Source organism: Oenanthe melanoleuca, chromosome 2, assembly GCF_029582105.1.
Source record: "Oenanthe melanoleuca isolate GR-GAL-2019-014 chromosome 2, OMel1.0, whole genome shotgun sequence".
Classification (NCBI taxonomy): Eukaryota; Metazoa; Chordata; class Aves; order Passeriformes; family Muscicapidae; genus Oenanthe; species Oenanthe melanoleuca.
In genome coordinates, this window is record NC_079335.1 from 25,312,012 (window position 1) to 25,327,610 (window position 15,599).

The following is a 15,599-nucleotide window of genomic DNA, read 5'->3' on the forward strand; positions in this document are numbered from 1 at the left end:
TGTTCATTCAACAGACTGTCATGTCTGTAATCAGAGAACAATTACTGTTTAATAGATCTGGTCTGGTTCTAGTGCAAAGGATGACTTTATTGGATATGTGCTTTGTAAAAGCTTAAGGTAAAAGAGCACAGGAGCTGAGTTGTACTACTGAGGAAATATAGAATATTGATATAAAATCTGTATTTTGAAAGGATGAATAAATACGTTGTTCTTCAAGTGCAGCACCAGGTCTAATATGTCTTTAGACCAGAATTAACAACATTAAGCTGAATTTAGCTTGCTCTGTCCTCAAAAATGCTGCCTTTAGTCCAGGAAACTATATGAATGATTTTTGGTTGACCAGATAGTTCATACAATTTGAATATTTCTACTGTGTTATTGCGTTGTGTTCCGTTTTTCTGTGAGTTGCAGAAAATTCAGCAGAAATTGGAAAAAAAAACCCAAATATTTTTCATGTAATAGTTTGCTCATAGTCAGGACAACCTCCTCCCAGATACAAAACTCCATGTATTCAGGACCTCACATTTCAAGGAAACTAGCTATAACCAAATGAAAGTTTTTGTTCACCAGTTGCTTGGTGTCTGCAAAATCAATGTATTAAGGATGTATTTGGCTTTAAGTACTGCCCTTATTTCCTCCCATAAACAAATCTGGCTATCTAGACTGTAACACAGAACCTCAGCTATACTGGCACTTTTATTAGTTTGTGTTCTTATCTTTAGGTATATACACTTGAGAAGGAAAGCAAACACACCTGTGTACATGTCTAGGGTCAAGATACATTTTTCCCCAGCATGCTTACACATTTAAAATTAAAAGATTTTATTGGATCTTATGTTTGTGATATAAAGAAGTAGTTTGGGAAAAGTGTGGCTTCCCTGGCAATTATGTTCTGCATAGATGTCCTGATTTTCAATGTGTTTCAATATGTTTCTTCCAGAAGTAAAATTTTTTGTTTCTTTTAAATTCTACATATTAACTTGGATTTTTCAAATGTCTTAGTTTTGAGGTTGGGATTTATTTCAATTCCATGTCTCAGAATAAAATGTATTTCTTTAGATATACCTTTGTATTAGTTTTTTTCACTAAGATTGGAACAAATGGGAAGAGACTAAAACACATTAAGCCACAGCAAACATTTCCTCGCACTTCAAAGGGATCTGTTTTTTCTGTTGAGTTCATTTTTGTCAAGAGATTCGGGCAGTTATTGACTGTTGGCTTTATTTCAAATCTTTACATTTTAAATCACGCTAGCCAATTAGTTAATTTAAATCTCCTTTCTTTTGCTAACACTCACTATACTAATTCAGGAAATAAAATTGTACATTTGTTCCAGAATAATCTTTTTTCCAAAATCAATTTAATTTGAAAATATTTTCTCCCCAAATATTCAGAAGTCATTATCTTAACCAATGACGTTTAAAAATGCATTAAAGGGGTTTTTTTTTAAGCGCAAGGGTATTTTTAACAAAATTTGCAACTTCTCCTGATCAACTGACTGGTAACTAAATATGTTTAGTAGTTGATGCTGCAGAATTCTTAAAATTCCTGCCTGAGGTGGGAGCATCAGAAGAGGAGACTATTGCCTCAAATCACAATACACAGCATGGAAAACAAGGACTTAATCCTCTTCTGTAGAAACTGCATGGTCAGTGAGTAGCTGAAGAATGACTCCAGCTGTGTGCTGAACACTACCTGCATGTTATAATACAGCATGGGAAACAATGATAGTGACTGCAACATTCTGGTAGGATTCCCAGGCTCCCACCCACTGCAATATGAGATTAAAGAACAAACTAAGTAGAAAATAGACCTGCAAAGCTTCAAATGTCACTGCAGGATTATTATCAACTCTGAATGAATGAATAATGCAGTATCTCAGTTCTGGAGCTTACCCAGGACAGATGTCTCATCAAGAGCAAACTTGCTCTCTGTGACAACAAATGACTCCAAGATGTGTGAACTGCAAGGCCCAGCAAGTGACTGAGTAGTGAAACATTTTCTGAGATGAGCAAATAGAAAGTTTGCCACAAGCCTGTGGCACTCTTCCCGAAGCACGAGGTGCTGAAAAAAGGCCAGAAGAGATTAGGAAGGTTTATTTGCTCTCAATGCTGTTAAGTAAGATGGCAACTAGGCAGCCTAGCTACAAAACAACTTTCTGCCTGGCCAAGTTTAAAAAAAAAAAAAAAAAAAAAAAAAGAGTAAAAATGGGGGAATCTAAGTGAAGAAGTTTTGTTGTGGTTATAACAGATCCTGCCAGAAAGTCAAGATAATTGTCAAGAGGGACCAGGAAAAGATGTTTATAAAACAATCTTAAAGCAGGTCTGTAAGGTTCCTGGGATATTTTTATCATCTGTGAATAAAATTGTTTTCAGTGGTCCTTTTCAGATGTTACTAAGCGCTAATGAAGTTAACACTTGCTTGTGAATAAAGATTCAACAATTTCTATGTCAAAGAATTATCTTACTAGTATAGGAGTTTCTTCAGGATAGTTTTATGGGCCTTTTGCACCTCAGGGTGCAGTTTGTCTGAACATCCCACAAGGTGTCTGTGTAGTATTCTGTGACTAAAGAGGAGGATGAATTCTGCCATTGGTTTAACTAAGTCTGGAAGCTAAAACACCACATAACCACTGCCCCCAGTGGAATGGGGCAGAGAATCAGCAAAAAGGTAAAACTGACAGGTTGAGATAAGTAGACTTTCATAGGATAGAAAAGGAAAGGAAAATAATAATACTAATACCAACTATAAAAGAATATTAAAAAGTTCACTGTCTGCTCTCCAATGCCGAGCCAGTTCCCAAGCAGTGGCCTAATGTTTTATTCTGTAAATAATCCCATCTAAGATCACTGATGATATTGATGCTAACAACTATTCATTCTTCTTTATATCCCATGTAACTATCAAGAAGCGCATTCATTTCTAGGGAAGTAATTTGCAATTTTTAATTATGAAAGTCTTCCTATTATCTCAGAGTTTTTATATCTACACAAAGTAGTTTTTTAGAAAAATAGAATTTTCCCCTCACAATTTATGTGTGCTTGTTATTTTGCCAAAGTACAGCTCCTAGAGATAAATTATTATATAGGCTACATCTAAACTCTATCGATAAATTATTATATAGGCTACATCTAAACTCTATCCCCCAAAAACCTGCAAAATGTGTCTCAATCATATTTCTGTTTATGCAAAAACCTCATCAAAAGTAACTCCTTAACTATAAATAATTTCAAATCCATATTTTTGTAAGTCTGATTTATAATTTCTTAAAGAAGTGGGCCTATCTCTATTGTATTGCTTTGTTTTCTTTTAAATGTCATGCTGTGTTACTAACAGCATTTTTTACTAAACGTGAGAATGCACAGCTTGTTCCTGACAGTATCCAGTGGATGCATTCTGCTGCCTTCTCAGCCACACTGTGTAAGAGACTGAGATGTTCTATATGTTGGAAAAAGGGTAACTTAGTTCTATGTGTCAAAATTGCAGATGGATTCATGCTATTTTTATGTTTATCAGTTCTGTTTTGAAACACAGATCGTTCCCAGCCACTGCCCAAACTGCCTGTTATGAAAGTCAGGTTGCATCTCTTAGGGATAGTGCCAAATCCCCTGGGAAGCTTTGTGTACTGGCATGGATGTTTGAAAAGCATGAGGACAAGATTGTGTGCCAAGCAAACTGGTCAAGGCTGGCATATACAAAGGCCCAAAGGGTTTGAAGAATATTATTAAGAATGATAACAATAGTTTTCAAAACAAGAACAAAACCCCAGGGGTTGAAAGAGCTGAAATTATTCAGTTACTGTAGGTTGAAGTCTATTGCACTCCAGCCTACTGGAGGGTTTTTATTGTGGCTTCTGCATTCCCCCCTCCTTTAATCTTTTCAAAATCCAGCTGTCAAAAATATCCTACTGCTTTTCCTAATTCACACTTTTCTTTGAATTACACTTGGGTTGTATTGCCCAAGTGGGGAGTGAAGGAGATTATGGGAGAGAGGATATCAAGTAGTGAGAGATGGAGCATTCAAAAATAGTTCTTAAAGATATTTAATTAAAAGGAAAATAAAGGCTTTCATTTACTGAACTGGACAATGCTATTACTTACTGGGTCTTAGAATAACAGCTGCTTTTTTCTTTCCTGCTTTTCCTGTTATCTGACATGTCTATTTGTAATATTTTATTTCTGATTGTGTTCTTAGGAGAGCGATGTGTGTTTGCGTGGGCACTGCTGTCCTGGAGGCTTGTTTCTCATTAGGCCTTTCAACTTGAGCAGCAAATGAAATTCAGTAAGTGAGAATGAAAAAAAAAACAAACACAGAATATGATGAAAATATTTTCGTGAAAATTACAGTTAATGCTGATTTGGAACTTCACTAAACTTTATGTAGCAGTCAATCTCACTTTCAATGTAGTTAAATCATCAGTACTTTTATGATTCTGCTGGAAGATGATTAAAATGCAGACCTCTGTTTTTTTCTAATACTCTCATTTCCTGAAGATGACCTATAATAACTAAAAGTGACAAATGTTGGATTTTTTTTCCGTCTCTTGCCATTGATTTGCAGCTTTGTCACAGAATGAGAAATGCAGTTGCTGAAAATTAAGGGAAGTCACTTCTCACAGTATCCAACACCCACCGTACACTTATTTCAAACTTTCTGCCTTGCCTTTCATTAGGCACCAAAGGAAACAAAAGAACAGCCATACAAAAAATTTTCTTTCTTTAAATGCTAGATTTCCGTATTCTAGGTGCCCAGTATCCACTGGCAGCTTGGTTATAGCTGCCCCTCTGTAGCAACAACAATTCAACCACACTTTGCAGTTCGTTTGAACGTGCATCATTAAGCTTTAATTGTCACATAAATTAACTGCTTTCTGTCTGTAAAAGGCACAAGACTGCTGCACAGACCTTGGAACTTAAAGAGTGAAATAAGGTGTGACCAGTCTGTAATGAGGTAAGTAGGTGGAAAGCAGAGACTGCAGGTTACAGGAGAGGGAACCAAAAGGGTGTTCTTATTATGCATGTACCCCCTGTGTGCTTTAACTACACATAGGTTTCCTAAAAGAGTAACAAAATCCAGCCCAAAAAGCAAACCAGCCATTAACAAGAATTGCAGAAAGCTCTAGAAACAATAACAGGATTTTCTGCTCTGTATCAAATATATTATCAAGCCTCTTGTAAGCCTGCCTAACTATAATTTTTCTCATTCTTTTGTAACCCAGTCTTTTGTTTTGCATTCTGTCTTGTTTTTGCAGACCATAGAAATGGTGTACAGCTTGCATTTGGTTTTACATGAGCTTGAGGATAAAATGGCATTTTCTCTTGGGAGGTGACTTGGCAAAATTTTTGGAAGCATTTGCCAGTAATAACTGTACTCATAGATTGTTTGTTTTTCTAAAGAAAGCATGTATTGTATTAGATAGGCATTTTTAAGGACCAGTTTGAAGCACATAAATAAAATTACCTGACCCAATATTTTTTTTGTTTTTATCAAAGGTGAGGAGCGGCAAATGCTTTTAAACTAGAGAATCCATATGATGAAGACAAAAAGATAGAATATACTAAATTGGAAAGAACCCATCAGGATCATTGAGCCAAACTCCTTGATATAATGGAATAGTGGAAAATATTAGCTAAGCTCACCTGTTTCTAAAACAGATGACTGCTCATGTCACAGACCACCTGTAATAGCTGAGATGAATTCCAAAAAGAAAGCTTAAAAGAAACTGCTCTTTAGATACTTTAAGGTCAGTATTATAAAACGACATTAATTCCTCGAAGAGCATTTCTGTCTGACAAAATTAGCAGTTTCACCACTGCAAATATTTTTTTTTTTTTTTCCAGCAAGCCATAAAACAAAGTTAAACATTTGGCAACCTCCTACGCATTTCACTGCTGAAACGTGTGTAAATTTTATGGATTTAGGGAGTCTTCAACTGTGGAGAGCTAATCACTTTGGAAGCAGTGAGAGAGGTATAAGCAACCCTACACTGAACAGGCTATCTGATTTTTTCATTAAATCTGCATGAGTAACACAGCAATGGTGAAATTAGATAAGAAAATCCAAACCATACAAATGAACCGTGACGCATTACCTGAACTCAAAAGTAAGAATTGCTTCACCTTAGCTATGTCTGTAGGAAAACAGTTGCATTTACCTTGAGGGGAAAAGTAGGGAAATAAAAATCTAAGGGCTCATTAATAATAATGCTTTAAAAGGTTTATAACAAGTATTTCTATCTTTCTAGTTCTTATAGGATGATCTTCATCACTCTGTCCTTTTTTTTTGTCACTTCAGTACTGAATACTACAGAATCAGAGGGAAAAACAATATTTTTTTTCTTTATTTCTACAACATGCTCTGCTGTTATACTGTAGTCTGGATCATAATAATTTGGAATACTACAATACAAAGGCATACTTATAATTTTATTTTAAAGAAATAAGCAGTGTTCAGTACCAGGTAAAAGCAGATACTATTGTCCCCCCCTGAAGTATTTATCTCAATAGTCAAATACACTTTCCTGGTGACCAGATATACTGATTTGCATCTTCAAGGAGTATTTTTTGATGAATGCCTAATGTAAATAAAGTCATCTACCTCCTAGCTGGGGTTGCATGAAAATCTATGGAGACAAGTTGCTGTGAACAACTGATACAGAAGCAGACAAGACCCTTAATTTTGTATGTTCTGAAGTGGCTTAGTGTTTCTGGTACCTTTGTTTTGCAGTAATGCACATAGGTCTCTGCATTTGCTTAAAAATCCCCATGCTATATTCCTGAAACAACAGATGGAAGTCTCACTGATAATGGCTTTATTCAACCTTGCTGAAAATGTTAAGTCTAGCAACAATAAAGGCTTAACTGTTCTACGTGCCAGCCAACTGGGCCTTGCATATTACAGAAAACAATTGCAGGCATTTAGTGTTTCAGTACACATTCAGCCAAACTACTTGGGAATGTGGGATCTGAATACTTAGCCCCGATGCACTCATACTGCCGAGTGATCAGTATTGGGGACCTTATCTTTGGAAAACTATGTTTTATGTACATTTCAATTTTGCTGTCACATATTCAGGTGAAAGTGAAGATATTGCTTTAAATTTTCTGAAACTCCAGGGACTCTAGGACAGAATTTAGGCTTTCTCATTTTACACTGATCTGGCAGGGTTAGGAAGGTATGACACTAGTGATCCATCTGGAACTGGAATCAGGAATGATTTCTAGCTGCTGCCTGCAGATCCCAGTTAGGTGCAGCCTGCATCAGCTGGAGCTAGTCAGGTCTGCTTTCACAGCTGTATCAGATGGTTTAGGGAAAAGCATCATCTTTCCTATTTAGTGTTGACCTATGAAGCTCTTCTGGGGTGCAAAGGCATTGATAAATGAGCAAAAGATTTTTAACAAATTGTGATATTTGTGTTTATTTGCACTTGTCCTTTTGGGTCCTTGATGTGCTCATACTTGTAAATTCTACCTTGTAAAGCTAGTGTAAAATAAATTAGAGACAAGGGAAGGAGAAAAGCAATGCTTCTATGTTTTGAATTTGTGATTTTTCTTTTCCTTGAGTATGGGTCACTAGTTACAATTAAAATGATTCCTCTTGATAATTTTAGTATAAACCAGATTTTTTTCTGGTTCCCTTGAGTTTCTTGTTTGCATGGTTATTATATGATTATTATACGATTTTGCTTTTTCTGATACAAACTAATTTTTGTTCACTCTTCAATTATTTTCTTTATTAAAAAAAAAATCCACTTCGCTTCAGCTGTTCATGACTTTGGGTTGAATACTTGAAGATAATGACAACACTGTTTTTATTTTACATGTCAGATATACTTTCCTCCTTCTCTTGCTTTAAAACCATTTCAATTTCACCAAACTCTTTCTTCAACCCTTCATACCTCAGACCACCAGCATATAAACATCAGTGTTCAGGTTGCTTGTATTAAACTCTTACTTTCTCTACAGGACTTTTCTTTGTGCTAATACTTTTCCTTTATTTGTTTTTATTTGCTGTGATTTATCTAATATTTTGTTTGGAAATGATTCAGCTGAGAACAACAAAACTCCATCACTATAAGAAATTATTTTAGCAGAATATATATAACTGTATATAATTTCAACTACAATCAAAATATACAGGACTCTTTTAATTTGTCCTTAGACTCTTTCTGGGCAGTTTAAAATCAATCCTTGGAGATCCACCAGCCAAAATTTTACCAGTTTTGATGTGGTGTTACTTATGGTAACAGTGCTCAGTATGAAACAATGACAGAAAGGCTTCATCTCAGGAGATGACAGACCCTGACAGAGCTTTTTGCATGAAAGATCACCAGAGCTTTTAACCCATTAAAAGCAATGTATTTTCACAGTCTTCCTCTCAGAAATTGCTGAGCTGTAGTCTGTACATCCTTTCCTGGCATTCACTTACAAAATCTATTGACTTCGTGGTCACAGACTAAAGCCCTGTGGCTTTGGCCATCTATTCTTTCCATAGTGCCTGATACCAGCCCCCTGGAAGTCAGAGCACTGTGTTCATAGGACTCCTGATATGTTCAGACTAGCAATTCTGAAGTAATTTTTTTTTCCCAGATATGATACAGGATAATGTTATGCCATCAAGTAGCTTGCTTTAGAATACTTTTTAAACTTGCAGTAGTGACCACTTTTTTGGAACATGTGGTTCCTTGTTTTCTCTGAATAATAAGATGTCTCTGTTGCATATTTAGGGAACTAGTTTAAGGTCATTGGAGTTTTTTATTTTGTTTGATGTCTTTGCTTTTGCTTTGAGAAAATCAAGAGGGCTCCTGTTACTGGCTTGTGTCGCATTTCTGATTAAAAGGTTTCCATTATGTGAAAAAAGTATTACAGATGCCCAGGCTAGATTCATCTAATCTCCTAGGAAAAATCACTCCATAGCTGTATCCCAAAGAGAAAGAATGCTTTGCTGAGGCTGGGATCACATGCTCTGTACTGCCAGTGTCCTAATCCAAGGCAAACTGAAATGTTTCATAGCATCCATAAAAGACATCAGAGTGCTTGGGGCAACGGGGCATTCAGCCAATGCCTCTAGAATCACTTTTTCTATTGCAGTCTCTTTGTTTTAGAATAAAAGCCACTTTTAGAGAGGTATGGTGATATTTTCAAAGGTGTCCTTGTTAACTTTACTTTTGAAAAATTATCTGCAAGCAGAAACACTAAGTCCACCAACAGTGTTCCCTTAAACATTGCCACATTTTTGTGGTGTTCGGGACACATCCTGAACAGCTCAGCTGCCTTGTCACATCAAATGATTGGAAGGCATTTTGACATCATTTAGCCTCTGACCTTAAATTTCACTCTCAATAAGCAGAAACCAAAACATACCCCACAAAACACTGAGAAAATAGAAACTGTGGCTGTGTCATCCAAAATGAATCCCCATCACTACAGATGAGACATTTCCCGCTTTCACACAATAGATGCTTTTATTTATTATTATCAAGACTGGAGCCAAATCGAACAATCTCTCTTTGTATACAGATACTTCTTTTAATTTGTTAGTGAGTTGATCCTTTCAAAATTGCTAATTAGCTGAGCTGTTACTAATGTGATTCAAATAACTGGAAAATTTCTGATCTTATGATCACAGAGCTATTCAACTGATGGGTCCACAAGTACCACTCACTCACCTTGTAAGTAAAGTACTGTTCAGCCCAGAAAGAGAAAAATCAGTAATAAATGCTGCTCAAATTGCCAATAAAAAGAGTGTTCTTAATATAGCATTTTAACACTTCACATACTTGATTAAATGCTCAGTTAATTTCTTTAGCAAAATAAGCACAAAACACTTTTTACAAAATGAATAGGTAATTTTTATGCAGAGGAGACTTTGTTACTTTCCAGGGTTTCCGGGACTTATTGAAGCATCTTACTTGCACTGGAGTTGTTACTTCACATCCTCATCCATCTTTTGTGTACTTTTTATTACACTGTTAAGTCCTTCAGTTTCTTGATGTCTGTCAGCACACCTGTGTTTTCAGTGTGTAGACACTGTTATTAAATCTAGGTTCACATTACTGTTGTCTGATGTAATTTACAAATGAACTATAGCATCATTTGCTCCAATTATTATTCCTCTGTATATTAAATTTCAGGGGTTTTTTTTAAGGCTTTTGCTGAAAAATTTATATAATTCTTTCTCATTTTACTTCCCTTTCCCTCCTCTGGAGAACAATTTGCCAAACCACTGACCCTATTTTAGTAGCTAACAGCCAGCTGGGGAGCAGGGATTTGTGAGAATTCTTTCTTGCCTGTAAATCAATTTGCTGTTTCATCCAAGTCATCTGAGTTCAGCTTAAATTACCAGATCTGGAGTTGGTAGTAACTGGCATTTAGCAAAAGCTTTTTTTTTTTTTTTTCTCCTTGAATCCAGACCTTCTTTTGGTAGAAGCAGTTGGAATCTGTTTTTTTTTCTAAAAATGCCATCCACTGAAAAAAGCTATCAATTTGGAGCAGAGATCAAGGGGGAGAAATTTACATTCAAATTGATTTTAGTGGTAAATTATAGCTTCATACCAAAACTTTCTACCACTAAAGCATAACTTAAACTGTTTATTCAATCAGATGGTAAGTGTGCATGATGCAAAGCATGAGCTGAAGGTGGAAAGTCACCCTTGGCTAGGTGAAAAATATTGCCAGGACTTCATTTATTTGTGTAAAATTGAGCAGTGTTATAAAAACTAAGTCCATATCAGACTTGCTAGTCTAAGCAACTACATTTTTGCAAGGATTCTCCATCTTATCAGCTTTATTGGCCCCATGAGTCTTATTTATTATTATGCTTGTACAAGATGTCCTTATTGAAGTTACAATATTATTTGACTATGTTCCTATTATACCTAAAATATTATTTTAGCAATTCTCAGTTTTAATGCTTTGCCAAATGTGGGGGAAAAAGCCCCAAACATGAATATTGCATAAAGCATCTCCTGTCACTGTAGAAAAATAAAGTGTTATCTCCATATAAGCAACTGGTAACTGGTATGTGTTTGCTCTGTTCATAGTCTGTGTGGCAAGATTTTAATTCTGCTCTGGCCTGAAAGCAGAACAGTTTGATAAATGACTGTGTCTAAGCACTGCTCTCCAGAAGATTTTATTAACAGAAGCACAACACTCCTCTAGTGAAAAAGTCACACACAAGCCAGGTAGGAACCCGATGGCAGTAAACTGTCTGCACTCATCAACAGAACCTTATAATAAGTTATATTTCAAATATGAAGTATAATCTAATTGGTGAAATCATTGTTGCAAGGTTTGCTCATGGTTAGAAACAGGAATAGCATGGCAACTGTGCAAATGCTGATACCTAAATAAGCTGGTGGTGCAAATGTTTTCTGATTTTAGTCCACAAACCTTATTGTTATGTAAGACTCCTGTTCATGCCAACAAATTCATCACAATGAAGGTAGGAAAGCTGTAACTTAGAAGTCTCTTCTGCAAGTATTACTAATAATTCAGTTTAGAACAGAAAGTGATGAATTTTGAGAGCAAGGACATATTCTACTTCAGGCCACTCTTTTTTTTTTTTTTTTTTCCTTTGTATTTGCAGTAGGTTTCCACTGCAAATCACAGACTTAAGTGTAATAGAGGCCACATTATTACTATTTGAACAGACATTACTTGCCAAAAACCTCAAAACCTACATCTATTTTTATTGGTTAAAAAAAGGGAATTCACTATTGAGGCTTGGTTACCTAAGCACAGTAGTCTTACTGCAAACTAGCAATTCAATGAGCAAAGACAAATTCTCTTGTACATTAATGTGTGTCAATCAATAAAGAGCTCAAACGACTTTTACCTAATAAAGGATTTTACCATGTTGCCTGACCAGAATTATTTTGGTCATATGTCACAGTTTAAAGATATAAATGATTATAAAAATAAATGCTACACAGTACAAAGTTTACTATATTGGCAGAACTATTATTTTACTTTAATTTCTGTAAATACTAAATTACAAGACTGTCCAACAGTAGCTGTTCAGCTTAAACAGAGATACTAAAAAGCAAAAAAAAATTGTTTTCTTTCTTTTTCTATTGAGAGTATTTAAAGTGAAAACTTTGTAAAAAATTGTCTGATTTTGAACACAAAATTTACCCAATAGTTTTGTTTTAAATTGACATTATGCAATCAGACTTTCCACTCCTGTAATAAGCTGCTATCACTGCTGAATTCTGAAAGTAATGAATACACAGTTGGGAATTTGAAAACAGCATTTTTTTAAGCTTGGTTGCTAGGTGCACATATTTCAGATTAAAAATGAACTCAGTTAACACCTCATTCTTGAGAAGGAAAGCTGCTACCCAAGCAATTCATTAATATGATTACATGAACAGAAAATTAAAAGCATGACCAGAAAATCCAACAGGAATTCTTACTGGAAGTACTCTCATAAAAAGACTATTAGTAGAGAAAGACCAGAATGCAAGAAATAAGAGCATTATTTTAGGAAATTAGATGTTTTTCTGCAACATGCCTGTATCTTTAGCAATTTTTGAGTCTCTTGAGAAGAAAACTGAGTGGTTTGTATTAACCCACTTGTGTGGTTAGCTCACTTCTGTACATTTCAGCAGGACCTCTCCTGATTATCCAAGCCTGGGAGAATTTGATTCATGACATTAAGGTTGAGGTATTTTGTGGTTTTTATGTGGGGTTTTTTTGGTTAAAAAGTAAATGGGATGCAAGAGAGTTAGTAAGTAAATTATTTATATTTTTAAATATAAATGAGAAAATGAAGTAAGCTCCTCATAGTTCAAAGTAATATGTGAAAAGGAACAAGATCAAAGGAAAAGGTCACTGTACCTGAGACAGTGAAAGGAAATCCCAACAGGGAAACTGAGGAGCATTATCACCATACTATGTTCTCACTGCTCAGCTCAGTGTCTTTTTCAAAACACCCTTTCTGCTGCTCAGATGGTGTTGGGATGCTCGAGACTTATGTCTCAAATACCCTGAGAAAGAGCACAAGTTAGATAAAATATGCACATCTCAAAGCTTTTGTTGAGAGTTCCATGTCTTTATGGAGTGGAGCACTGTAACAGGCATCCTTGACTTACCCATGTTTTATAACACTGACAATTGAGTATAGTTGCACCTGGGTAAAAAATTATGCTCACTAGAGATAAACTCTTATGCTGAAATTTAGATATCTGGTTGTTATGACTGTCCTTAGAGAGGCCTGAAGAATGATGGTATGACTGAAAATCTGATGGATCCAAGCTGGAAGTCTGAAAATATATGTGAAGACCACCCCACTCATTTCTTTAAATAGATATCTTTTTCAAGGAAATACATACGTGGAAACTGGTTGCATTACTCCCTGAAAGCAGTACAGTTGTCAATGAAAAAAAGTTTGATGTGACAATGTTTGCTTTACCTTTAGCAGATCAGGCATTTAATAAAGGAAACTAATCTAAATATATGACACAGTTATCATGTTTAGAAGCTGAGTTTTGTAATAAATGCTGTAGTTTGAGATTAAATTTTAACATTTTATAACAGAAAATATGTGAAAACTATGGACAAAAATCAGCTTTCTTGAATTTCTGTTTCTGATGCATAATTAGTAAAGCTATTGGTTCTGTTCCTTTTTGCTGTATGGTCTGTTATGGAGGTTACAATACTGCCACAGGAAACATCTTCCTCTCTTGTTGGTCAAGCTGTGCATCATTCCCCTCTGTCTCTTAACAGGTACTTTTGATCTACATCATGTTTCTAAGAGTCACCATTTTTTTGCCTGTTTGGACATCTAGTGAAAATATTTACATCTCTTTTATTTCCTCCATTATCCTTTTCCTCAGTGTGCTTATTCAAACACTCCTGACTCTTTATTTTCCTTATTTTCCTTTCTCACTCTCTGCTTGTATTCAGCCCTGTATTTGTTTGGCAAATTATCTCCTTCTCTGTTTTTTTTCTCTTCTGTTTTTTCTCAAAATGACTCTCCTGATAGATGTGAGTCTTCAAAAGGAATAAAAAGAAATCTGGAAACAAAAGTATTCAACCCCAGTGTTTGATTAAGAGTAACAATCAGTTTAATTCAACATTATAAGTTTCTCACAAATAATATTGATTTAATTCATGAGTTTATTTGACCTTTACATATCATTGGTTGAACATATCTGTCTGTTATCACTATACTGTGGATTTGAATTTAATTTTTTAACTTGGGTGTTTCTATATGTTTTCTGAAACGACAAGTTCCCCCACCTCTGTCCCTTCCTTTCACACATGTTTTCTGCCTGAATTATGGCTCTGCTGGTTGGAGTACTATTTGTAGTGCTCTCTCCTTCTTTCTCTGAGCCATCAGTCTAAAAAAACCCCAGTGCCTGGTTTATTTTAACTTTGTGGATCACTTATGGAAAGACAAAAAATATCTACTGATTGACTGTGTCACATGAAAAATAATGGTGGTGGTGGTGCTGTTGTTATGACAGCCTAAAGACAAAATCAAGATTTTCTTGCTAAAAGCAGTATCTTTTATTAGACCATCTTGTATCACTGGCAAAATTAGATGAGTTTTTGGGCATGTGAGTCCTTTTCAGGTCTGAAATAGAAGCAGAAGTTTTCAAAGCTAAGTACAAGCTGAGCACATTGTCTTACCACATTAGTTGTGCTCAGACCATCTCAAAGGGAAAGTTAAAGGAAGGAACAGTAAGAGAAAGAAGAGTCTGAGGAAGAGATACGTCAAGGGGAAGGTGGGGAGGTTTTTCTCCCACAGAAGCACTGTCTCTGAAGTCATGAGTTTTGGTATCCAGCACATTTGTGAAAAGCACCCAAGTTTTTCTGTAGAAAATGTTGTAGGAATCCTCCAGGGTCTGGCCTAAGATACTCAAAATGCAGAGATTATCTTCTGAGAAATACTCTCCTTGATAACTGGGGAACTTCTGTCCTTCATTTCTGTATGTTCATTCTTTCTGGTGCCCAGTAGTTGCTTAGTTTCACCTTCATCGTTACCCTGAGAGCCCTCAATGCACCTGATAAAAGGTCCCCAGAGTTACAGGCATTGGATTTGGTTGTTCTGTGTTAAGTCATATTTGTTCTGCTGGTAGTGGAGAGATGTTAAGTTTTGTACTTGTGAAGGACCTAAGTACATCTAGTTTGTTTTGGCCACAGGCAACTTGCCTGTCCTAGTGGGTTTAGGGAGGCTGGGGCCTGTGCAATTGGAAGGGAGGATCTGGAGAGCCCTATTTCAAAAGAGGATTGTTTTCTGACACATCTTTCAATGCTTGTATGTGTATTCCAGCACATGAAATTGCAAGTGGGAAGGATGTACAAGGGCTTGATGATCTGATACCACTACACTATTTCAACATTGTTCATGTCCAACAGCTGGACCTGTTTTTCTACTTGTAGCAGTCAGTCTAATAAAATATTAATAATAGAAACCTAAAGAATACACCCTTACTTTTTAAAAAACAGGTCCTGAAATTAAAGAAAAAAGGATAAATGATGTTAAGATCAGCTTTTGTACAGTCTGCGTCACCGTGTGTCAAGAATGTTGATTGCACTGTAGTTAAAGCAACATTTATGAATCACTCCGTGGGGGAGGATTTGCTACTAGTG